Source organism: Sceloporus undulatus, chromosome 4, assembly GCF_019175285.1.
Source record: "Sceloporus undulatus isolate JIND9_A2432 ecotype Alabama chromosome 4, SceUnd_v1.1, whole genome shotgun sequence".
Lineage (NCBI taxonomy): Eukaryota > Metazoa > Chordata > Lepidosauria > Squamata > Phrynosomatidae > Sceloporus > Sceloporus undulatus.
The window spans coordinates 237,800,049-237,822,524 of NC_056525.1; the positions used below are offsets into that span (position 1 = coordinate 237,800,049).

At 40.6% G+C, this 22,476-nt stretch overlaps 1 protein-coding gene across 4 annotated transcripts in view; it reads right to left on the bottom strand.

Moving 5' to 3' along the window:
• CYRIB (CYFIP related Rac1 interactor B) overlaps positions 1-22,476 on the bottom strand; it is an 85,860-nt gene that overhangs the window by 48,253 nt on the left and 15,131 nt on the right. Inside the window, exon 1 of one of the 4 annotated variants that reach the window (XM_042464201.1) lies at positions 8,545-8,565. The exons of the other annotated variants lie outside the window; for them this stretch is intronic. The gene's annotated coding sequence lies outside the window, so the exon portion shown is untranslated. Of the gene's footprint in view, positions 1-8,544; positions 8,566-22,476 lie in introns of those variants that run through there. 4 annotated transcript variants of the gene reach the window in all.

Genomic DNA, 22,476 nt, shown 5'->3' on the forward strand with positions numbered 1-22,476 from the left:
GTTTAATACACACACACACACACACAATTTTCCTTTTGATTCTGCATGCAATGTTTTGGCTGTGTCAAAGCACACATGCTCAGTAACTTTATAGTCCTCATTATGAGATGATATCAGTTTTATCAGAGAGCTTAGCCATTTGTGAAAGTCTGCTTATAGGCTGATACACACCTACACTTCCAGTAAAAATAAGGAAAAACCTTTTGACAAGGAAGTTCCTTAAAACTACCTTACCAGTTGCACTTCCAAAATAAGAGGAGGAGGAGGAGAAAATGGCTAGAATCAGATGAATCAGGAACAATGAAAAACAGTGATTTTAGTTTAATGAGCTCCAGACACAGTAACTTTTGTCTGGTGAACTCTAGAGAGTCTCTGAGTTCCTACTCACACAGAACCAACCTAAGGTAGCCAAAGACACTCCCAACCAGCCACTCCTTTTCCAAAACAGCACAAGAAGCTGAAAGAGGGGAGAACATCTGGGAGCTAATTTTAAACTAGCTAAATGTACAACTAAAGCAATCATACTATTATAGCTCATGCAGTTGGCCCTTTGTATCCAAAGATTCTTTATCATTGAATTCAACCATTCATGGATTGAAAATATTCAAAAAATATAAATTCCAAAAAGCAAATCTTGATTTTGCCAATTTATATAAAGGACACCATTTTACTACACCACTGTATTTAATGGGACTTGAGTTGCCACAGATTTTGGTATTCCGGGTTTGTGTGTGTGTGTGTGTGTGTGTGTCCTGGACCGAATTCCAGATTATACCAAGAGCCCACTGGGGCAGTCAACCCTTCAACAATGATATTAGGGGTCAAGATAACCAGTTATTAGATTTTTGCCAACCCTTCCAATGTGTTCTCCTACCTAATAAGGAGTTAAGAGCAAAGAGACAGAAGAAGATCCTTTTATTCTAGAACAGTTTACTTGCATGATAGCCTACTGAGTTTCTGCCTGACTCTTCCCACCACTGAGAAGAACCACTTCCTGTTTAAAATGGGCAGATGGGAACTAGGATAACCTCATAAGATTTCACTGAATATGTACCTCACTGGGGGAAAGTGAAGGCCATCAGAACACAACCTCTTCAAGTACAGAAATATACTTTGTTTGGTTTTTTGTTTGTTTGTTTGTTTTGGGGGGGGTTAGTAGATACAACCCATACAGTACTACATTTATGTTGTCTTGTAGGCAGAGACAACTTGGCTGACTGGTTGTGTGCCTTCAAGTACATAGTTTCATATTTATGGGGACCTAATACTGAGTTTTCTTGGTACATTTTGCCATAGTCCAACATTCAAATCACTGTACTGGCTATTACAGCTTTGCTATTTCTCTTCATGTCAGCCTCCTCCCATACCATCCTTCCCGCACTCTCAGGTCCTCTGGGAAGAATCTCTTGCAGTCTAAGAAAACTAGACTTGTAATGACTTCCCAGAGGACGTTTTCTGTTGCCGCTCCAAAAATCTGGAATGGCCTGACGGAGGAGATCCGCCACTAACATCTTTAGAGGCCTTTAAGAAGGCAATAAAAACGGATCTCTTCTGGCAGGCCTTCCCTAACTGACCTCTCCAGTTGCATATCTGTTCCCACCAGACTGTGATCGTGATTGATTTTATTGAGAGCATTTTATTGGGAAATGTTGTTTTAACGTTATTTTAGGGTGGGAGGAAGTTTTAGGGTGTTTTTGCTATGTTTTTACCTGTGACTTGCTGTGTAGCATTTTTATTGTTCTTTTGTTGTTACCCGCCTCGATCCAATACAGGGAGAGGCGGGAGACAAATAAATATTATTATTATTATTATTAAATGATGGTCCATTACTACTGTTCTGAAAACCTCTATTTGCTATTAATAATGTAGTGGTGAGAAAAACAACTTCAAAAACTGCTTTGAGCTCCCATCCCCAAAGCTAAAAAGTTTGAGAAAGTCTAACTTGCCACAATGTGCCTCATGTTCCTATTGTTTCTAAAAATTAGTTCCAGGCTGCCAACTGTGTAATCGCAACCAGCACAAAAGGACAGATCTAAGACCAGTGCGGGTGCATTGTAATGCTAATGTTCAGCACCAAAACCTAAGATCTATTTATTAAGTGTGCCAAATTTTGTCCACAGTTAATATGCCACATAATGTTCATGAAAATTATAAACTATTGTTGAGTTGCATATTTTCAGTGTTGAATTAAACTAAAACTGTGTATATAAGATTGTTTCCGTCCAAATAATACTATCTGTGAAAATACCTCCATCATAAATCTGAAATCAGAATCAGTTGTTGAAATATTAACTTTTGAATCTGAGCCTTCTTGTTCAACTATCTACTCTGCATGAGCTGGAAATACTAAGAAATTCATCTTAATTTGAGTGTTCTGTGTATCGACAATATGCACAAGAATTAGTATTCGCTAGACTATTTTACAAATGTTCTTCATATTACAAAATTCCTGGGGTTTGAGCGAGTAAACGTTCTGAACCCCCCCCCCCCCAACCCCCAGGTTTCCCAAAATTTTCAACTTTTTTTAGGGGGGGGGAATGAAAGTGTATGAAAGTGTATGGGGAGCACTCTATTTTTCTGTCCAATTTTTCAATTTTTCCTTAGCCTTCACAACCATTATCTATGTTAACCCAGCCCAAAGAACCATCTAATTCAGTTCATCATGATAGTGGCCAGTCACAATATATGCTAAACCTAGCCCCTTCACCCATCACACCCACCACAACCATCTGATGCAGAAAGATATACTGCTGGTTCATAAATAAGGATGTTGCATTTAGCATACTTGGATAACAAGCATTAAATGACTATTCATTTAGTTAGAATGTGCCACTAATTTAGCTCATGTTTTCAAAAACATCTCAGAGGTTCATTACTTTATGAAGTAGTAATGTATGGCCTCTGTGACAGTCTACTCTGTTACAGAAAGTGACAAATACAGCATGTTAAACATATATTACAAAGTAAGTACCATTTGTATCCTATGCTACTGTAGTAATGCTTGATTGACAGACAAACAAAAATGCTATCCAAGCCAGCATCAGCAAGGGTGAAGGTAAACAGTGCTACACAGCACTGGCCTTGTATGCGACCTGGAGTGAAGACCACCTAGGAACCATAGGCAAGCTATTATGAACAACTTGGAGAAGTGAGATACACACCCACGAAATACACACAATCTTCTATGCTAAGAGCTATGGAACACACAAAGGACTCAGGAGATCTCCCACTCTGCAGACACTTCAGTACTGAGTATCTTCCAAGCAAAGTGCACAAATAAATATTCAGTCAACACGACACTCCAAAGCTAAAAACAAACAGAGATCTGAACACACCTTCCCTGCTCTTCCAGAAGTCAGGCAGAGAGGCTGATGGCTCTTCCTCTGCTTGCCGAGAATAGAAAATTCTGTCCCATCTAATTCTGTCCAAAACACAGGACAAGAGGGAGAAGGGGACATCTTTTCCTTACTGAGCTTGGGTAGGTGGTTGTCAAGAAGGGTATTAATTATAGCTGAAAGTGACCCATGTATATCTCTCTGCAGAACTATGAGAATTAGCATTTTCAAAAGGACAGTGAAACAAGGTCTATTGTACACAAGACGAGTACAGTACTCTGCAACTCCTTTCATAAAATAACAGGAAGTACCAAGGAAAGTAACTGAAACCACTGCAATGCATTACGTGCAAGTCTTGCCGTACTTTGAAACTGCAAAACAGTTCAATTGTTTCTTGGCATACATTAAGCATCTTTCCTGTAACTTCCATCTTGAGTCAGCATCAAGATTTTCCAGGTGTGTTAAAACTGCTTCTCAAGTGGAATTTAACCATCCAATTCCATGCAAAAATAGCAAACCAAGAAGCCTGGATCAAAGTAAATTATGTCATATTAGGAAATATGTAAGTAAGCTGCTTAAATGTGTGTCTAGATCTGAAACTTCTCTAAATATCAACAGAAGAGGAAGAAAAATTACATAAGGAGGTATGCTCGGGTTATAATTTGTTGCAGGTTTTTCACAGTCCATTTCATTTTCCACCTCTCCTCTACTTAAAACTGATTCCAATTTAAAAAGTTACAATATTCCAGTTACCACACAAGCACATACACACTTTAAGAATAAAGTTATCTGGACTTCCTTTGCTGACCAGCCGACTTGTAGAAGTATCAAGCTGCTTATAGCATCTTCACAACAGAGAGAAATTTGAAATTTGTTATGCATGTAATTCAAAACATCCTGTTTCCTAAAAACAGAGCATTCTTATTTCTACCTGGCAAAACACATGAAGCCTGCCTCCTAATAAGAGCCAGTTCTCAGAATCACAGAATCATAAAGTTGGAAGAGACTGCAGGGGCCATCCAGTCCAACCCCATGCCATGCAGGAAATCCAAATCAAATCATCCCTGACAGACGGCCATCCAGCCTCTGTTTAAAGACCTCTAAGGAAGGAGACTCCACTACACTCCAAGGAAGGAGTATGTTCCACTGTCCAACTGCCCTTACTGTCAGAAAGTTCCTCCTAATGTTGAGGTGGAATCTCTTTTCCTGTAGCTTGCATCCACTGGCTATCGTATCACCTCTTAACCTTCTCTTCTCCAGGCTAAACAACCCAAGCCCCCTAAGTCATTCCTCATAGGAGATAGTTTCCAGACCTTTCACCATTTTGGTCGCCCTCCTTTGGACACGCTCCAGTTTCTCCACATCCTTTTTAAATTGTGGTGCCCAGAACTGGACACAATATTCCAGGTGGGGCCTGACCAGAGCAGAATATAGTGGCACTATTACTTCCCTTGATCTAGACACTATACTTCTATTGATGCTGCCTAAAATCACATTGGCCTTGTTAGCTGCCGCATCACACTGTTGATTCATGTTCAATTTGTGGTCTACCTGGACTCCTAGATCCCTTTCACACATAGTTTCATTCAGCCAGGTGTCACCCATCCTATATCTGTGCATTTCATTTTTCTGCCCTAAGTGCAGTACCTTACATTTCTCTGTGCTGAAATTCATTTTGTTAGCTTTGGCTCAGCTTTCTAATCTATTAAGGTTATTCTGAATTTTGATCCTGTCCTCAGGGGTATTAGCTACTCTGCCTAATTTGGTGTCATCTGCAAATCTGATAAGTATGCTCCCAATTCTGTCATCCAAGTCATTGATAAAGATGTTGAATAGCACTGGGCCCAGGACAGAACCCTGTGGGACCCCACTGGTCACTTCTCTCCAGGATGAAAGGGAGCCATTATTGAGCACCCTTTGGCTTCGGTCAGTCAACCAATTACAAATCCATGTAACAGTTACCTTGTCTAGCCCACATTTTACAAGCTTGTTTGCAAGTATGTCATGGAGAACCCTGTCAAAGGCCTTACTGAAATCAAGATATACTATATCCACAACATTCCCTTCATCTACCAAGCTGGTAATTTTATCAAAGAAAGAGATCAAGTTTGTCTGGCATGACTTCTTTCTCTGAAACCCATGTTGACTCTTTGTGGTTATGGAATTGCTTTCTAGATGTTCACAGACTCTCTGTTTAATGTTCTGCTCTAGAATCTTTCCTAGTATTGATTTCAGACTAATTGAGTGATAATTGTTGGGATCCTCTTTTTTCCCCTTTTTGAAGATGGGGACAATGTTTGCCCTCCTCCAGTCTGCTGGGACTTCTCCTGTTCTCCAGGAGTTCTCAAAGATTATTGCCAATGGCTCCGATACTACATTTGTCAGTTCTTTTAATACCCTTGGATGGAGTTCATCTAGTCCTGGAGATTTATATTCGTTTAGATTAACCAGATATTCCTGTACTATCTCTTTACTTATTCTGTGCTGAAATTTCCCTATTCTGTCCTCTGCTCCACTATCCTCAAGTTGAGTGCTCTTTTCCTTTTCTGAGAAGACTGAGGCAAAGAAGGTGTTGAGTAATTCTGCCTCACAAACTCTCCTCACAAAGCATGCCAGGCCACACATGCAGAGGCATCCAAGGGTGTGGCATTTGCCCTTTACACATCTGTACCAACTTTTGAATGGAAGCTACAAAGGCACTGAGAAACTATTCAAACAGTAACTACAACTTTAGACTCTGCAAGCACAGATATATATGTTCCTGAATGACATACTCCTCCCCTTGCTCCTCAATGAATTACTGTTAAACATATATGACTTCTTCTAGTTTCAAGTGCAAATCCTGCCCCCACACCCCACTTTCCTAACCTCTTCTTCTTGGCAATTGCTTCTCTGGTTTTCATTTTCTCAGAAAGCAACAATGGTAAGTTAATATTTCTTCCTCCATCTAGGGTTGTCATGTCCTGATTTTAGGCGGGACATTCACGGGTTTCGGCCTCCCATCCACCAGCCTGCCGCCCTTGTCTTCCAGCCCACTGTCTTCCTCCTTCTTCGGTACTCCTCCTCCATCCCTAGCAAGCACGGCCAGACGTCCCACCCCTTCCTGGCCTCGCAACCAATCAGAGAAGCTTCCGGGCTGAGATGTCTGGCCTTAAAGGCCGCTGGGACTTGTAGTCGCAGTGAGTTCCTACTGGCAACTACAAGCCCCAGCAGCCTTTGTGACAGGAAGTCCCACCCCCAGAAGCCTGGGAGGCCGGGAAGGGGCAGAACGTCCACCTCGTCCCGGTGTGGTGGAAGAAGTTTATGGCAACCCTACCTCCAACCCATTATCACTTGGTACTGCAAAGGAATCTGTACTTTTCAATTCAAAGCTGATTTATTAATCTATGACATTCGTAGGACAATATGTTCTTGAGCTAAGTCAATATGTCACTGGACCACAGATCAGCTTGGTTATACCAATACATTACAAGTAATAGTAAAGGCAGCCTTCTAGAATGGTGATACTTTCTTGAGAGCTGGTGTTTTTTCCTTGTTCCCTCCCCCCCCTTCCAACCTCTGTCCCATGTTAATCCTTCAACACAGAAATGTGCATGTGAATGCTTTGCAAACACCACCACATTACTTCAGGAGATGTTCACATCACAAAAGCGTTGTAAGTCTGAACCCATGCATGAGGGTGGCTGGGTGGTGAAGAAATATCTGTATCTTCTCTCCACATTTCACTGTGGAAGAGGAAGTTACAACGTTTAGGAACTTGAGTTCAGAGGTGCAGGAGCAGTTGGTGGTGGTGGTGGAGTTGGGAGTCATGTGGAAGGTGTAGTTATCTCAGCCTAAGGCTAGAGATGTGAACAGTTTTTTTTGTTGGTAGTGGCATTGTTTGAAGAGAGAGTCTGGGGAAAAAACACTGTCCCCCTCCCCTCCCACCACCACAGCAATGTTGAATTATAAAACATGTGACACATTTATTGCTTCTCAGCTCGGCTTCCAAGGACCAATATTAGTTAAAAGGCCAGGTATGGACTGATGAAGGCTTCTGGTAGCTGCAAGCCATGTGTAATCAGTAATTAGTACAGTGTGAGAGCAAGTGCGGTTTAATGCTTAAAATACTGTACTATAGAGATCAGGGTTCAAATTCCTGTTCAGCCATGGGAACTTACTGGGTGACCTTGGGCAGGTTACTCTCTCTCAGGAAGATCAAGACAATCCCCCTCTGAACAAATCTTATCAAGAAACACAGTGATATGTTTGCCTTAGCTTTGCCATAAGTCGGAAACGACTTGAAGGCACACAACTACAAAATTAGTACAGTAAACTTTCATTGGCCCAAATGAAAAAGAACATCAGAATGAAGATGATGTTTATATTTGTGCACAAAACCTTATGATTTCATTCTATCCAACAGAATACAGATTGTGCAGCAAAATGGAAAACTATAGTGAAGTACCAGGTACGAATAGAAAACTGAAATGTTAGCAACTCTTCCTTCTTTCTTGCACACACAGCCTTCACTCAAGTGTGAAAGGTTAGTGTAGCAAAACCACTTTGTTCTACTTAGTAGATAAGAGATACTACCCTTGAGCAACAACATATACTGGTATTTTTAAAGAGTGCATAATACTCTGTGTATTCTCATGCTTCATTAAACTACAGCAATTGGGGCTGTTTATGTCTGCACTCTATATGACCGCATCTCTAGATAATAGGTTCTTTGGAGGCAGATCCACCTGTTAAGAACTTGTCAAGATATCAAGCTGCTTTTGAAAACATAGAACAAAGGACTCAAAAACTGGTGAGAAATGGTTCCTGCGGGACATTTGTTTTGACTTTGCAGGCAAAGGCAGCATCCTGAAAATGCCATTTTCAAAAGACACATACAGATGTATCTAGACTCCACTGCTGCACACGCAGTTAAGAACAGGACTGAAATACTAACCCATCAACAATAAAGAGGAAGACAACAATCCCAGGTGACTGGATTATAGCTATCACAATTTCTAAGTTTACATTCAAAGGTCTTTCAGGCTTTTTATAATGTTTCATAATGAGGCTAACCATTCCACAGTAAGAATATTCCACAAATGCAGCATCGTTACACATACAAAAATGAAAGGTTAGGTCAGTTATACACAAATAAACTAAGTCATATGGAAGAGTAGTTCATAACATATTTCCAATGTGGCTTGCAGGGACAGAAAAGGTTACCTACCGCTGCAGTAAGCAATCATCTTAAATACTGCTGGCAAGTGAAAGAATTAGGTCCTGTTAGCAGCAAACTACGCTTCATAACAAATGCACACCGCAATAGGTTTGTCAAGCTCTGAGTGCATTCAGTTAGTGTTTCCTTCCTTCTACTGGGTTGAGTCATATCCTCAAGTTTATTTTCTCCCCTTTTTTTTTAAGAAAGGGGAAACAGATTACATTAAGAAGCCAGAGCTGTGATCATATGCAAACTTACTTGGAAGACTGCAGCTTCCTCACTGCTTCACATACATTATCTCAACAATGCTCATAATAATCAGGTTGAATTTGCAACTGAGATTTGAAATGGGAGCTTCCAGATCTTGCTGATCCAATAGGCTCAACTGGCTGGGTAGGACAACCTTCTCCAACATGGTACCCTCCAGTTGTTTAGGAACATTACTCCCATCAGCCACAAGGCCAATGGAAAGGAGTGATGGAAGCTGTATTCTTGGACCTCTGGAGGATGCCATGTTAAGAGAGGTTAGTGTAGCAGAACATAATCAGAAGACTGCAGTGGAGATAAGGTTTCTATTCATGTCTGCTAAAATTCACACGTTAATAGTAGAGCTTTTTGCCATGGTGGTCTCTGTGTTAAAAAAATATCTGCACAACCATCAAGAATAGAAACTTGAACTTAATTTGAAAAGTCAGGCTCTTCAGCAGTGCAATTTCCATGCCAAACCCTACACACAACCACAAGAAGTAATGTCCAGCAAAACCTGCCAAGCTACAAAACAATTTTAACATTAAAATTACCACACACCTTTCCGAGTATGAAATATGTCACGTAATGTTGTATAGTCTCCAGTGAGACAGAAAAAAAAACATGTCAAAGGTCCAAAAAATACTGCAGAAATAATCCAGTTTGAGACCACTTTAATTGCCCCGGTTCAGTGAGAGGGAATCCGGAAAATTGTAGTTTATTTTGGCTCCAGAGCTCTGTGACAGAGAAGGCTAAATGTCTCACTAAACTACATTTCCCAGAATTCCCTAGCATTGAACCTCAGCAGTTAAAGCTGTCTCAAAATGGATTATTTCTGCAGTGCGCTTTGGACCAAAGAAAAGGAAAATTTAACCCTTTTCTGGCAGGAGTGTTTTATGAAGCCAAAGGTATTTTTAATTAGCTTGCTTTGAATGAGGAAATGAGCATTCATTTTCCAAAATTACATTATCAAAAATGAAACAGGCTATATTCAGACAATATTCTCTCAAACACTACACAACATGCTCCGTTTTGAGGAATATGCGACTCTGGAAACAGACATTCTGTTCATATTCATTTTAGTACTTCACCTTTCCCCCTATTTTCACAGTCTTTCTCTTTTTAAAGAAGAGGAGGCATTTACTTATATATAAATTTGAATAGTTAACAAGTTCAACCGCCATCACATGAGGTAAAGAGGTGTAAGGTATCTAAATATGCTCTACCACATCATCCTATTCTAGGGCAAAGGATAGGACTAAAAAATGGGCAGTAGATCATTGCTGGTGAACACCAAAGACAAGCAGACCATACCTGGCTGGCCATATTTGCTCTAGTGGCTCAAGGCTCTTTCTGAAGATGCCAGATTACATCTTATCTTTTAGCTGTCAGTTTTCAGAAATGAGTGTTAAAAATGCAAAATCCATAATTGCCACTGAACCCCTCAGTCTACTGTGTGCATATTATATTTCAAACTTTTTATTTTAAAAAATGCTCCAAAAGTACCAAATTCTTCAAGCAGTATAAACTGCATGTGTCAAGCAAGGATGCAAAGTTTCCCATTTTGCAATAAGTAAATGAATAAATAAATAAAGTCTGGTTTTGTTGGTCATGGAAAGGGCCAATGAGCAATGTGAAACACTGCAGATCCAGCCCCACTGGAAATCTATTTCAGTCAGCTCTCTGATTTCTGAGATTTTATTTACTATCTCCTGAACATTTTTCAAACACACCACTGTACTATAAAGGGTAGATTACAGTATAAAATAAAATAAAAACAGAGATTATCTTAGAGCTGAGTTCTGAACATAAGCGTAATGGGGGTTTATTCAGTGTGTGTATATATGGGTACCTTCAAGTCCCCTGTTGACTTATGGTGATGCTATGAATTTCATAGGGTTTTCTTAGGCAAGGAATACCCAGAGGTGCTTTTGCCTATTGCTTTCTCTGAAATATAGTATACAGCATCTGTTGTTGTGTGGCTTCAAGTCATTTTTAACTTACAATTACACTAAGGCAGTGGCTCTCAATGACCTCTTTGGGGGTCGAATGACCCTTTCACAGGGGTCGCCTAAGACTATCGGAAAACACATTTTTCTGGTGGTCTCAGGAACACCATAGTTTTATGTTTGAGGGTCACTACAACATGAGAAACCGTATTAAAGGGTTGCGGCATTAGGAAAGTTGAGAACCGCTGCCCTAAGGCAAACCTATCACTGGGTTTTCTTGGCAAAATTTGTTCAGAGGGGATTTGCCCTTGCTTTCCTCTGAGGCTGAAAGTGTGTGACTTACCTAAGGCCACCCAGGGGAGTTCCATGGCTGAGCAGGGATTTGAACCCTGGTCTCTCAGTGTCCTAGTCCAACACTCAAACCACTATGCCACACTGGTTGACAGCACCTGTACTCCTACAGAATATATAAATGTGTATTTGTCTCCAACTCACCTGTTGACTTAGGTGATCCCATGAATTTCATAGGGTTATCTTAGGCAAGGAATACTCAGAGGTGGTTTTAAAAGTTCCTTCTCCCTGTTAGGCTTAACAAGATCTGGTCTTTGTTGACAGTCTACCATCCAAACACTAACCAGGGAGGACCTGCTTAGCTTGCAAAATCAGATACGGTCTGGTTCCCTGAGGGTATTTAAGCATGGAGAAACAGAACAGTATGTTCACTATTTGGTCTGAATGACAAACTTAACTTCCAATACACTGAAATAAATGGAAATCCCATTTTTAAAGCTACATTATAGCCTCAAAGAGTAATGTTTTGTCATAGAATCCATCGAGAATTAGATTTAGCAATAGCAATAGCATTTACATTTCTATACCACTGGTCAGTGAACTCAGCACTTTCTAAGCGGTTTACAATCTGTATGCCAATTGCCCCCAACAAGATGGGCACTCATTTTACCCCAGTTTGTAGATTTGTAACAACTTTCCCTAATTTCTATACTTTTTGAATATTTGATCCGTCTTCTCCATGTCTTTTTCCACTGTTCCAACATTATATTTTGGTTCAAATCTTTTGCCCACCTAGGAAGTACGCTGTTTCAATGATGCATGCATCCTAAGAGTTTGGAAGCCGTGCCAAACCCACGATCCAGTCCTAAGGACTGGAGTGCAGCTTTGACGCAGCTTCCGGACATTTAAGACACATGCATCATTTAAATAGCATACCTCCAAAGAGACCCGAAGCAGCTTTATTTTGGCAGTCTGTAACAGGCCTTAGTTTCCAAAGAAATGTCTGGCTTGACCTGCTCTAGGACCCATCTGTTTGTTTGTTTGTTTGGCTGTCTATGGAATCCTCAGCACTCTTCTCTAACACCACATCCCAAATAAATTGTTTTTCTTCCTATCTTCTTTCTTAACTGTCCAACTCTCACATCCATACACGGTAACAGGGAATACAGTGGCTTGTATGATTCTAATTTTTGTGCTGAGTTGTATATACTTTGGGTGTTTTTATATCCATACACTATACAGGAAATCTTTATTGGGATCAGAAAATACCCCAAGAGTTGCAAAATGCAAGGTTTTTACATTCCAGTTCATGAAGGTTAATGACACTGCACAGATCAAGCACTCTAAAGTCATGACTGAATCAGCACCATTCCATAATGTATACTCCTTTAATGTCACAAAACTGACCATTCTGCACTATCTTTTCATGAAAGCTCACTGATTCAATTTGAAAACAACCCATTAAAGTACACAGAAACAGAATTAGGGTAATCTGGATGTAACTGCCACAACTAAAAGCCCTATCTGTGTCATTGCTACTAAGAGATGCCCACATTTACTTCAAAGGGAGTGTCAGTTTCAAATAAGCATTTCTCTGTATGCCGTCCAACAAAAATCACATGTAGCATGCCACTGAATATCATTTTAAATATATGTAGATTTAAACAATCAAATTGTGCCAATGGACACATGAGAGGGGAAATATTTTAAAATAAAAATCAGATGGGGATATTTAAAACTCTGTTACTTGATCATGCTAATCCTGATACAGCTCAGGGCTGAGCACGCTTACTTAAAAGTAAAAAAGGTATTGTCAGCTGCATGTTATGTGTTAATGTAGTGTTGCTGGAATCTGAGTGTGGAACTTCTTCTGCCCACTGAAGCAAATGGGAAAGCCCCTGGCAGCCCAGGCAGGACTTCATTTGATAGCAGGTGCGTACACTGTTTAGCTCAACTTTAAGAAAATGAGCAAATTAAAGTGCCCTGGACACTCTGTTCTTCCAAAACCCATCTGGTTCTCTCCACTGCTGCACTGAAAGGTATGTTATGAAGTACCTCATCACTTTAGAATTCCCCAAATGATCTGACACCTCCACCTTCTCCCTCCTCTTCCTCTTTCTGTATATTACTATTGCAAACACTTTAAAAGAACTTTACAAGACTATGAAGATATTCTCTCACAATGCAATCCTTTTTGTCGACAGTTAGCAAGTTACATTGCCTTTTCAGGATCCAAGATGACAAATATTATCAGGACAGAGTTGTTAGTGACAAAAAGAGTTATGCCCCAAGGCTCCATTTCAGAAGTGCAACGGTTGTGCAGAGTTCAACTTGAAAACAAATTTGTTTAAGCATGACAGGATTCTCTTTGCACTCCATATGCCAGCTACGCCCACCTTGTGCCCAGTGTGGTGTTCCAACATGCTCCTTTTAATTTCCCTTTCCAAACAGGTTATGTTACTTTCCTTGCTTTATAAAGTTCTTAGATGAACTCAGAAAATTCACCCTTCCAGACAAAGCTTTGAAGTTGTGATTGAGATAAAGGTCCTTCATAGCATATCAAAGCACATTTAGAAGACTTCTCCAGCCCAAGTATATCTGTTTGTAAATGTCTTCTTTACTAAGGCATATTCTGAATCTAAAACCACAAGTTAGATACTGATCATGATCAGAGATGACTTTTCAAAATCATGAGAAAATGCCATTGCTAGCTCTACTAAGCATCTGCTAGCCAGGATAGTTAAGGAGAACCTATAAACCAGGAGCTCATCACTAAGTGCTAATTGCTGAAACTACACATGAGCTTTCCTTATGAGCTTTCCAAACAGACATCTGGTTGCCCACTGAAAATGCTAACAATGGCCAAAAACAGACAGTCCTAAAGGGGCAGCGTCATGCTGCCCCTTTGTGTGCCAGATTGGGGCTGCGGCAAATGCATACTGCAATCCCAATCTGGCCTCTTCTCCGCTCTTGCAGCATGCAGAGTCTGGTTGCTGCACCACAGGAGCGTTCCCACACTAGCTGCTGTCTGGCTGGGCGGGCGATGTGAGGTCGGATTGGGGGCGGGGTCTGGGCGGGTGGCTGGGGGTCACCAAGCCACCCCCAAACTGGCTTTTACTGCCAGTCTATTTTGCCCCTTAGATGGCCAGATCCAGCACAGTAACGTTTAATGCCGGAAATATGTTCCACAATTTGGAAAGGGGTATTTAATAAAATCACTGGCCAACATCCGTGCATGTTTGTTTTATCACCTAATTTCTCTACCATTTCTCCTGCAAAGATTTCAGAAAAGTTCATATTATGTACCAAGTAGTCCCCACAAGTAGAACTAGAGATATTTCAATTTAACAACATAACTGTAGCATATGCCTTCAGACTGTCGATGGCTCAGGTATCTAGCTTGGTTTTTTGAGGAGAGGGGTGTGGGTGAATGTCAACACTCCACTTTATTTTTCTGCCTTCTAAGGATTCTGAGAAACTTCAGTGATACCAGAACTACAGACAACTCTTCTTGATTGTCACAGCTTCAAACTGAAGCTAGATTTTTGATGTTCATTTGTTGCTCAGTCCTCATAACTAATGCTGTCTGGACACCTGGAACTTTAGATCCAAAGACAATAATCACTGCTAGGTAGACATAAGCCTAAGAACTGTTGTGAACAACTTAAAATGTTTAATAACATTATAAATGATAGCTGAATTAATAAAGACACCCCTACACTTGCTGCATTTTTGCATTATGCAATCAGCACAGATATTTAGATTAACTCTTCTCAACTCTGTTGAAAACTTTAATACAGTGTCTGGTTATTAGAGACCTGTAAATAGTAGACTTCACTGTGTTCCCTGGAACTCAATGCATCAATGGAATTCTTCATTATTATTTTTTTTACAGAAATACACCAACAATATTCTTATCCACTGGCAATAATCCTATATTTGGGATGCTTGACCTGCCAATCCGATCAACAAAACAATACTGCCTAATTCCTGTTTGATAAATATAGCCTGCAATGTTCCCTTCTAACCAACAACTGCCTACGCTTGCTTAACAGCCACCACAAGGAGGGCAAATCTTTCATTGCCAACTCCCTGCTGCTACTTCATCATGCCATCCAAGACAACAAAGCTGTATATAAGGCTTTAAAACCTGCTGGCAATAACAGTAACTGGGAAGCTTTCCCTGGAGAGCATGGGGGTATTGCCAGAATCCAATGTGGAATTTAAAATCTGATTTGAAGAAAAAACAAACCCTGTACCTCAAAAGAAGCAGCTCTCAAATGATTCACTAATGGGATCTCCATCTAGTCAGAGGCTTTTCACTCTCATCCAGCAGGTTCTTGCACAAGAGAAGCTCTCCCTAAACCAGTTACATTTCTGTTTCCAAATTCATGCACTGAGCTGTTGCCAGCAAAATGCACAGAGAATGCAGGGAGCAACTTTGGACTGAGGCAGACTATTGGTCCATTTTCAATATCAGGGATGGGGGGGGGGGGGGCACCTCTGAGACCATTTTGAGACATTCAAGGGCTCCTTTCCCCTCTTTTTGGTGTTTAATGGGGGTTTTCAACATTATTTTTGCCTGCACCTCCCAGACTGTTTTAGGTTCATTTTTAAAAAACAACAAGTAAACTAGAAGTCTGGTTACAGCTCTCTATTAAAGAAGGCCCATGCTGGCCTAAAACTGTCCAGGAGAGAGGTGAAACTATTCACCAGTCCCCTTTCCCCCCTAGAAGGTGCAAGCATGTATTTTGAAGATTATTTTTTCCACTTTAAAAGAGTATTAGAGGAGATGTATAGTAAAAGGTAACGTGGGCCTCAGATTTTAGTAGCTGCCCACCTGTTCTACATGGATTGACAGAATTTCCCAACAGGGATTTATTCTTGAGCGCTTTCAGCTGCAAAGCAAGTGCTCTATTACTGAGCTACAGTGCTTCCCCAATAAAGAGAATAACTGTGCAATGAATTCAAGATTTGAACAGCAATGGCCAGTAATTGTGATGATTTTTTTTTAAAAAAAAATTACTACATACTATACTGTATCTAGTCTAAAAACTTTAGTCAAAAAATTGTTCCAAAACCCTGGCTTATCCACAGGTCACAGGCAAATACTGTACTTTATAAAAACAGAACCATCCCTGACTCTGAGTAAAGTGGTGAAAGGTAAGAGCTTAGCCCATCCCATGAGCACCTAAAACAAGCATGAAGCCCCTCCACTCTCTCCATTGTGCACCGCTTCTGACCTTTTTGAATACCTGGGCAGGAAAATGGTGGTAGTGGCTGCTCTTTGGTACTTCCCCTTAAAGTAGCACCAAGAGGAAACTGGGCTTTGATGGATTTGAATAACACATTTGTGTATACAGTACTTGTCATACTGGGTTAAAATCAGGCAACAGTACCACATTAAAGTTAAAATGGCAACTGCTAACATAGTCGTCATTTTCTTTGCCTTACCTTTTCACCCTTTTTGACATGTGCGTATTTTTGTAGACCTGTCTGTGCCTGGTTGCTTCCATCACACATTGCACAGCCACTATTTACTGTAGTTACCCCATCATCTTTTCAGCCTTCAGGGTGAGCACAAGCAGTTATGCCTCTTGGGATTTCGCAAGTTTTTTGGCATTATTTTTCTTTCTTTTGTCCTTTATATCCTTTGTTATATGCTCCTAGGTTTTTCCCTGGACTTATCCATGGGTCATATCAAAATCCATAATAGTGGCTCCAAAGGCTGCCTTCGACTTATACATGAGGTCGACTTACATACACAGGCACACTATATAAGCCTTTTAACTTACACTCAAATCTGTGTGACAGAAGAGGAAATGGGTGCGCGTGCCACACCGTGCCACGTGCATGAGCCCCATTGTTTTCAATGGGGCTCAAAGCATACGTGGAATTTGCCTTACGCGGGCGGGGGGGTCCGGAACGGATACCCCGCATAAAGCAAAGGTGCACTTTAGTCAAATATATATATATATATATATATATATATAGTAGATACATCCAGAGAAGAAAGGACTATCAACAAGTATTAGCTAACACAGCATCCATTTACATAGGCAGAACACTCCTAAACAGGAAGGGCAAGCAGTCAACAGGGGAAGTCTATCATCTTATTTATGTCCTGCCTGCAAATGGCCAGCAGTTTCCAGCAGGTCATTACCAGAATTTGAGTAGAGAGATGCTTGCTCTGTCTAAGCAATGAAATTTTTAAGGCTTGGTTTAAATGGGGCCCATTGCAAACATTACACTGTCAGTACCTTTCTAGAATCCTCTCAGGTTCTTTTGAGATACATTTCCAGCCCTGAAGGGTGTTCTAATCTCAACATCTCTTTAGAGCTTCTTGACCTTCACCCATGACTACAGAACATGCCAAAAGATAGATGCAAACAGAACCAAATAAAACAGACTTGCTTATGTTGTGGTGGAATAAAATGCTTGCACACAAGATTAAAAACTAAAGTGTTAGTGCTCTATTTGAAAGATTGAAATTGATAAAGAAAAATCTTGCAAATCATGATTTTCAGCTCATTTTTTTTGTTTTTAATATTAAGACTATGCTCTGCTCTGGATCATTCCAGTTGGCTGTAAGTGGCAGCTAGAAAGGCAGGAATCAATAGAGCAACAGCAGATGTTGGCCAACCTGTTTGTCAAAGCTGTTATCCACATTAAAAAAGAGATATGTTAAGTATTTCTGGCCTTCTAAAGACACAGTATCTTTTCATGCAGCACAGTCTACACAATCTTTAAAATTCCCTTTGCTTACTAGCAAGAGCTACAATTCAACCAATCACTCACAGCACAACTATGCTTTCATAACAATCAATTCAACTGTATTTCAGAAATAGCCTCATTTGTTGCCTGCAAGATAAATTGTTATATGCCTCACGGGGGAGGGCAATGTGTGACCCCAGGGTTGCAAGATGTCCCCAAAGTGCTTTTTGCACCACAAACCCCCTAAATGTTTCCCCCGTAACCAATAACCAAACTCTTTTTCTACGTCTCATGGAACCCTCCATGAGTATAAATTCACCTTTTAAATAAGTTTCAGCCCTCACGCCTGTACTTTGGTCCGTTCCGCACGGACAAAAAGTATGTACTAGGTATGTACTAGGGTTATGAAAGGGTGTCCCTTGCAGATGCCCTAACCCTTGTACGTGTCAGGGATGATGGGAGTTGTAGCTCTTCACCTCTGGCTCTAACTCACCACCTTGTTATGCAGCGGAGCTGACCAGCTTTGGTCAGTGGTTAATGCTTTTCTCCTAAGCAGCAGAGTTTCAGAGAATAGGCTGAAGACCCTGACAAACCCTCCAAGCCTTCTCACTCTTCTTCCTCAGAAGTCTCCAAACTTCTCCAGGATCCTGCTGGCTCTTGTATCTTCACTGAAGACACCAGACAACTCAGTAGTCTTATATAAAAGATCTACTTTATTCTACTATATACAAATACTAATGCCCTCACAATCTCCAATATCTCCAAACTACTCCAACTACCCACAATACTCCAATCTACTCCACAAAATACATAGGCAAACATAGCAATTACAGTGGTGCCTCGGGATACGAAATGATCGGGTTACGAAATTTCCGGGATACGAAAAAGTTGGATTGGCAAAAACTGTTTCGGGTTACGAAATATTTTTCAGGTTACGAAATTCATTTTGGCGCGAAATTCAAATGCTGCAAAGGGCAGCTATAGGCTTTCCAGTGCTAACGGAAAAGTGTTTCGGGTTACGAAATTTTCGGGTTACGAAAGGAATGGCGGAACGAATTAATTTCGTAACCCGAGGCACCACTGTATTATAGCCATTGTTAAACACCACCCACTTAGTCAGTTTCCACCCAGTGGGCGTGTACATTCATTTTGATTGGTTCACATAGTTCAACCCATACTTAAGGATTTCATCATTTCACCTTGTACACTTATTGAATCTCAGGTGCTTCCAATTGTACACTCTATAATTCTGTCCTTGGCATTCAAGCCTTCTATATTACATTAGCTTTTTCACCTGTGTAGCTTCTTAAATGCTCTTGCTTAGTCATTGTGACTTTCACATACATGTTTTATTTCTCTACTGTATATCCCATGTTGCATTTTCCTTAACAATACGTACCTAGTACGTACAAAATGGCGGCGCCCTATACACATGGGCGTCACCATTTTGACGTCACGGACGCTTAGCGTCCGCACGTCACAGCTCACTTATGATGCTGCCAGTGCACCATTGGCGCCTTGCGGCGTCATAAGCGCGCCGTCAAAAGAAGCCTCTTTTTGGGGCTTCTTTTTCGGCCATTGGGAAGCCTCGCTGTTTGGAGGCTGAGGCTTCCTGGCGGCGGAAATGGACTTTTTGGGCAGCCTGTAAAGTGCCTGAGTTAACTTTAAAAAAAAATCCAGTTTTTCAAAACTGGTAGTGGGCTTAACTACATCCAATTGTTTTCCTTATTCTTTGGCATTTTTGGCAAAAAGTCCCAAGGATATAAAATTGACCCCTGGATCTACCAAAGTTGCTCCCAAATATGTTTTATAATTAATCCTAAATAAAATATTTGTGTATTCAAAAAAAAAATACTGAAAAATATGTTCTTTATCTCTGGACATCAGAAGAAAATTTGTACTATCTTAATGAAAACTCCCTAGAAGCCAAGATGATTAAGCTGATGCTTTCGTACATCATGAGAAGGTATGACTCAGTGGAAAAAAACAATAATGATAGGAAAGGTGGAGGGATGAAGAAAGAGAGGAAGGCCACATGCTAGATGGATGGACACTATTAAGGAGGCCACAAGTATGAATTTATAAGAACTAAGCAGAGAGTGGAGGAAAGGGAGTCTTGAAGATGCCTAATTCACAAGTTCACCATGAGTGGTGATCGACTTGATGGCAGTTAACCAAAACAACAACAAAATGAACAGCCTAGCTGGGTTTTTAACTAAGATTTTAAAAAATTGGTAAGATTATTAAACTTTACTTATAATTAGCACCAAGCATGTATATAGTTCTTTAGTGTGTTCAAGATTTTTCTAACGAACTGTTACATTAATAATCTTTATTCCCTAAGGCAGACAAGTATTATCATTATATCAACACTGCAGATATAAGAGTTGAGAGATAACAGCCTGACCAGGGCTGATTGATCTGTGCCATGAATTCACTAGATTTGAATGCAGGACTACTGTGTACTTTGTTGCTTAAGTCACTTGGGTTTACAGTAGCTGTTTGTCAAAGCAATTTAAAATCTAACTTACACATCCAAATGATAGAGCTTACAGATTCACATTTAAAGGGCCAAATTAAATAGGCAAGTCACAAAGCCATCAGACACTGACAAAAATATGCCAAGGCACCAAGCTTATTAATGCTGAGATGAGCCCATTCTGCAAAAACTGAAGGAAACTTCTAGACCAACATTGCTGATGAAGCACAGGCATGCAGGTGGATTACTCCAGATGGCTAGCAGGTCTCACGCTGATAGTACCAGGCCAAGAGAAGCAGGGCTGAAGCTTTTGGCACTTGCAGGAGAGAAAAGGGGAGTTGGACTGTGTCACAGAACACAGCAAATTTAAAAATTCTGCTCTACTCAAGAATTCCCTGGTATTTAGCAGGATAAATAAGAGATATTATAGGACTAATTTTTGACTTTACAGGATTTACTGTTGTTAATGTGGAATCCCTGGGCTAACTTTACACATTTAGGGTAGAAAAGGATTTTTCTGAAAGAAATCAGAAACATCTTGAAGACTATAAAATAACAAGACCAAAGAACTACTGTTGACTATTGTTGCTCCTGGCATAGTAAAATATAACAGCATAGTAAAATGGTGTCCCTTATATAAAATGGCAAAATCATAGCTTGGTTTTTGGAATACATCTATACCGAATGGTTGAATTCATGGATAAAAAAAATCGAAGATATCGAGGGCAGACTGTACAATATGTTCACTAATATTTAAGGTGACTGTGATATTCCTGATAGTGGTGATTATGTTTTAAAGATTCTTCTCTTATGGGAATCTAAATTATAATCACTGTTTAGCTAAGCATTTTTAAATTTATCACCATTATGCACAAATAAAGCTCAACTTGGTCATACTGTGATATTTACATAAATATGGGAAGGACTGAAAATACAAGGATGCAAGCATGATGCATCAGCACTTTTGCTAGGGGAAAAAGTACATTACTCCAACAGAAAATTGAGCAACGAGAAAAAAGCAAGAGATGATTGCACCAGAGTTTTCAAGCAGTGAAGTGGACATATGTTGATTATTTAATTTGTGATATTAAATTTTTAAAAGAAGAAGTTGCACCATCAGTTCTGCTATTACTTTGTATTTGTGGGCATAGTAAATGTGTCTTACGACTCTTTATCTGTAAAGGGGCATTGCCACAATGTAACAAAGTATTACATACTTGCAGGAAGTGCAAGAAAGGGAAGTATTTCAAGTCATAGCAGAACAGGGAATGTCAAGTAGTTATCCACATGGAGCCTCAAACTGTGTTCCCTGCAAAATCAATTGAAGGAAGTCAAAGAGAAATTTAAGCTCCCTTTGTATAGCCAGTAGACCTAAAATAAAAATGAGTAACAGCAATGTATATGGCCATGCTTTTATGCATGACTGAAAGCTTAATTACCCCAAAGAGGAGCAACTGATTTTTTAAAATAAAGCTTTATTATCAAAGCTCCCCCCTCCCCCCGCCCAATACAATATAATAATAATGGTGCTTTCTGCACCGCCATTTGGGACGTCCTCTGGACGTCCCATTTTAAAAAAGGGGCGTCTCTTATAGACGCCCCTGGGCCTAGTACGGACTCCGTCCGTACAAGATGGCACCGGCCCTTCTACATGGCCGGTGCCATCTTTGCGTATCGGACACTGAGCGTCCGTACGCGTCGCGCCGTTTGTGACGTAGCGAGCGCGCCCCTGGCGCCTCGCTACGTCGCAAACGCGACGGAAAAAGAAGCTCCATTTTGGAGCTTCTTTTTCGGTCCGCGCGGGAGTCGGGCCGTGTGAAGGCTCCGACTCCCCTGCGGACCTACTGGCAGCGGCGGTCTGTACCCCGCCAATAATAATAATAATAATAATAATAATAATGTTTATTTATATACCGCTTTTCCAAATTAGATCAAAGCGGTGTACAACAGGAAGTACAATACAAAGTAAAAACAAACAAACAAACAAACATAACAGGCCTCTCTCCCCCTCAAGATGGTGGTCGGAAGGAGGACTCTTAGTCTTTCAGGCCAGGCCTCTTTCTCCCCAAGGTGGTGGTCGGAAGGAGGGCTTTTCTTCTTACAGGCAGGCAGTTGGAGCTTGCCTGCCTCTCTCCCTCCAAGATGGTGGCTGAAGGGAGGGCTTTTCTTCTTACAGGCAGGCAGTTGGAGCTTGCCTGCCTCTCTCCCCCCAAGATGGTGGCTGAAGGGAGGGCTTTTCTTCTTACAGGCAGGCAGTTGGAG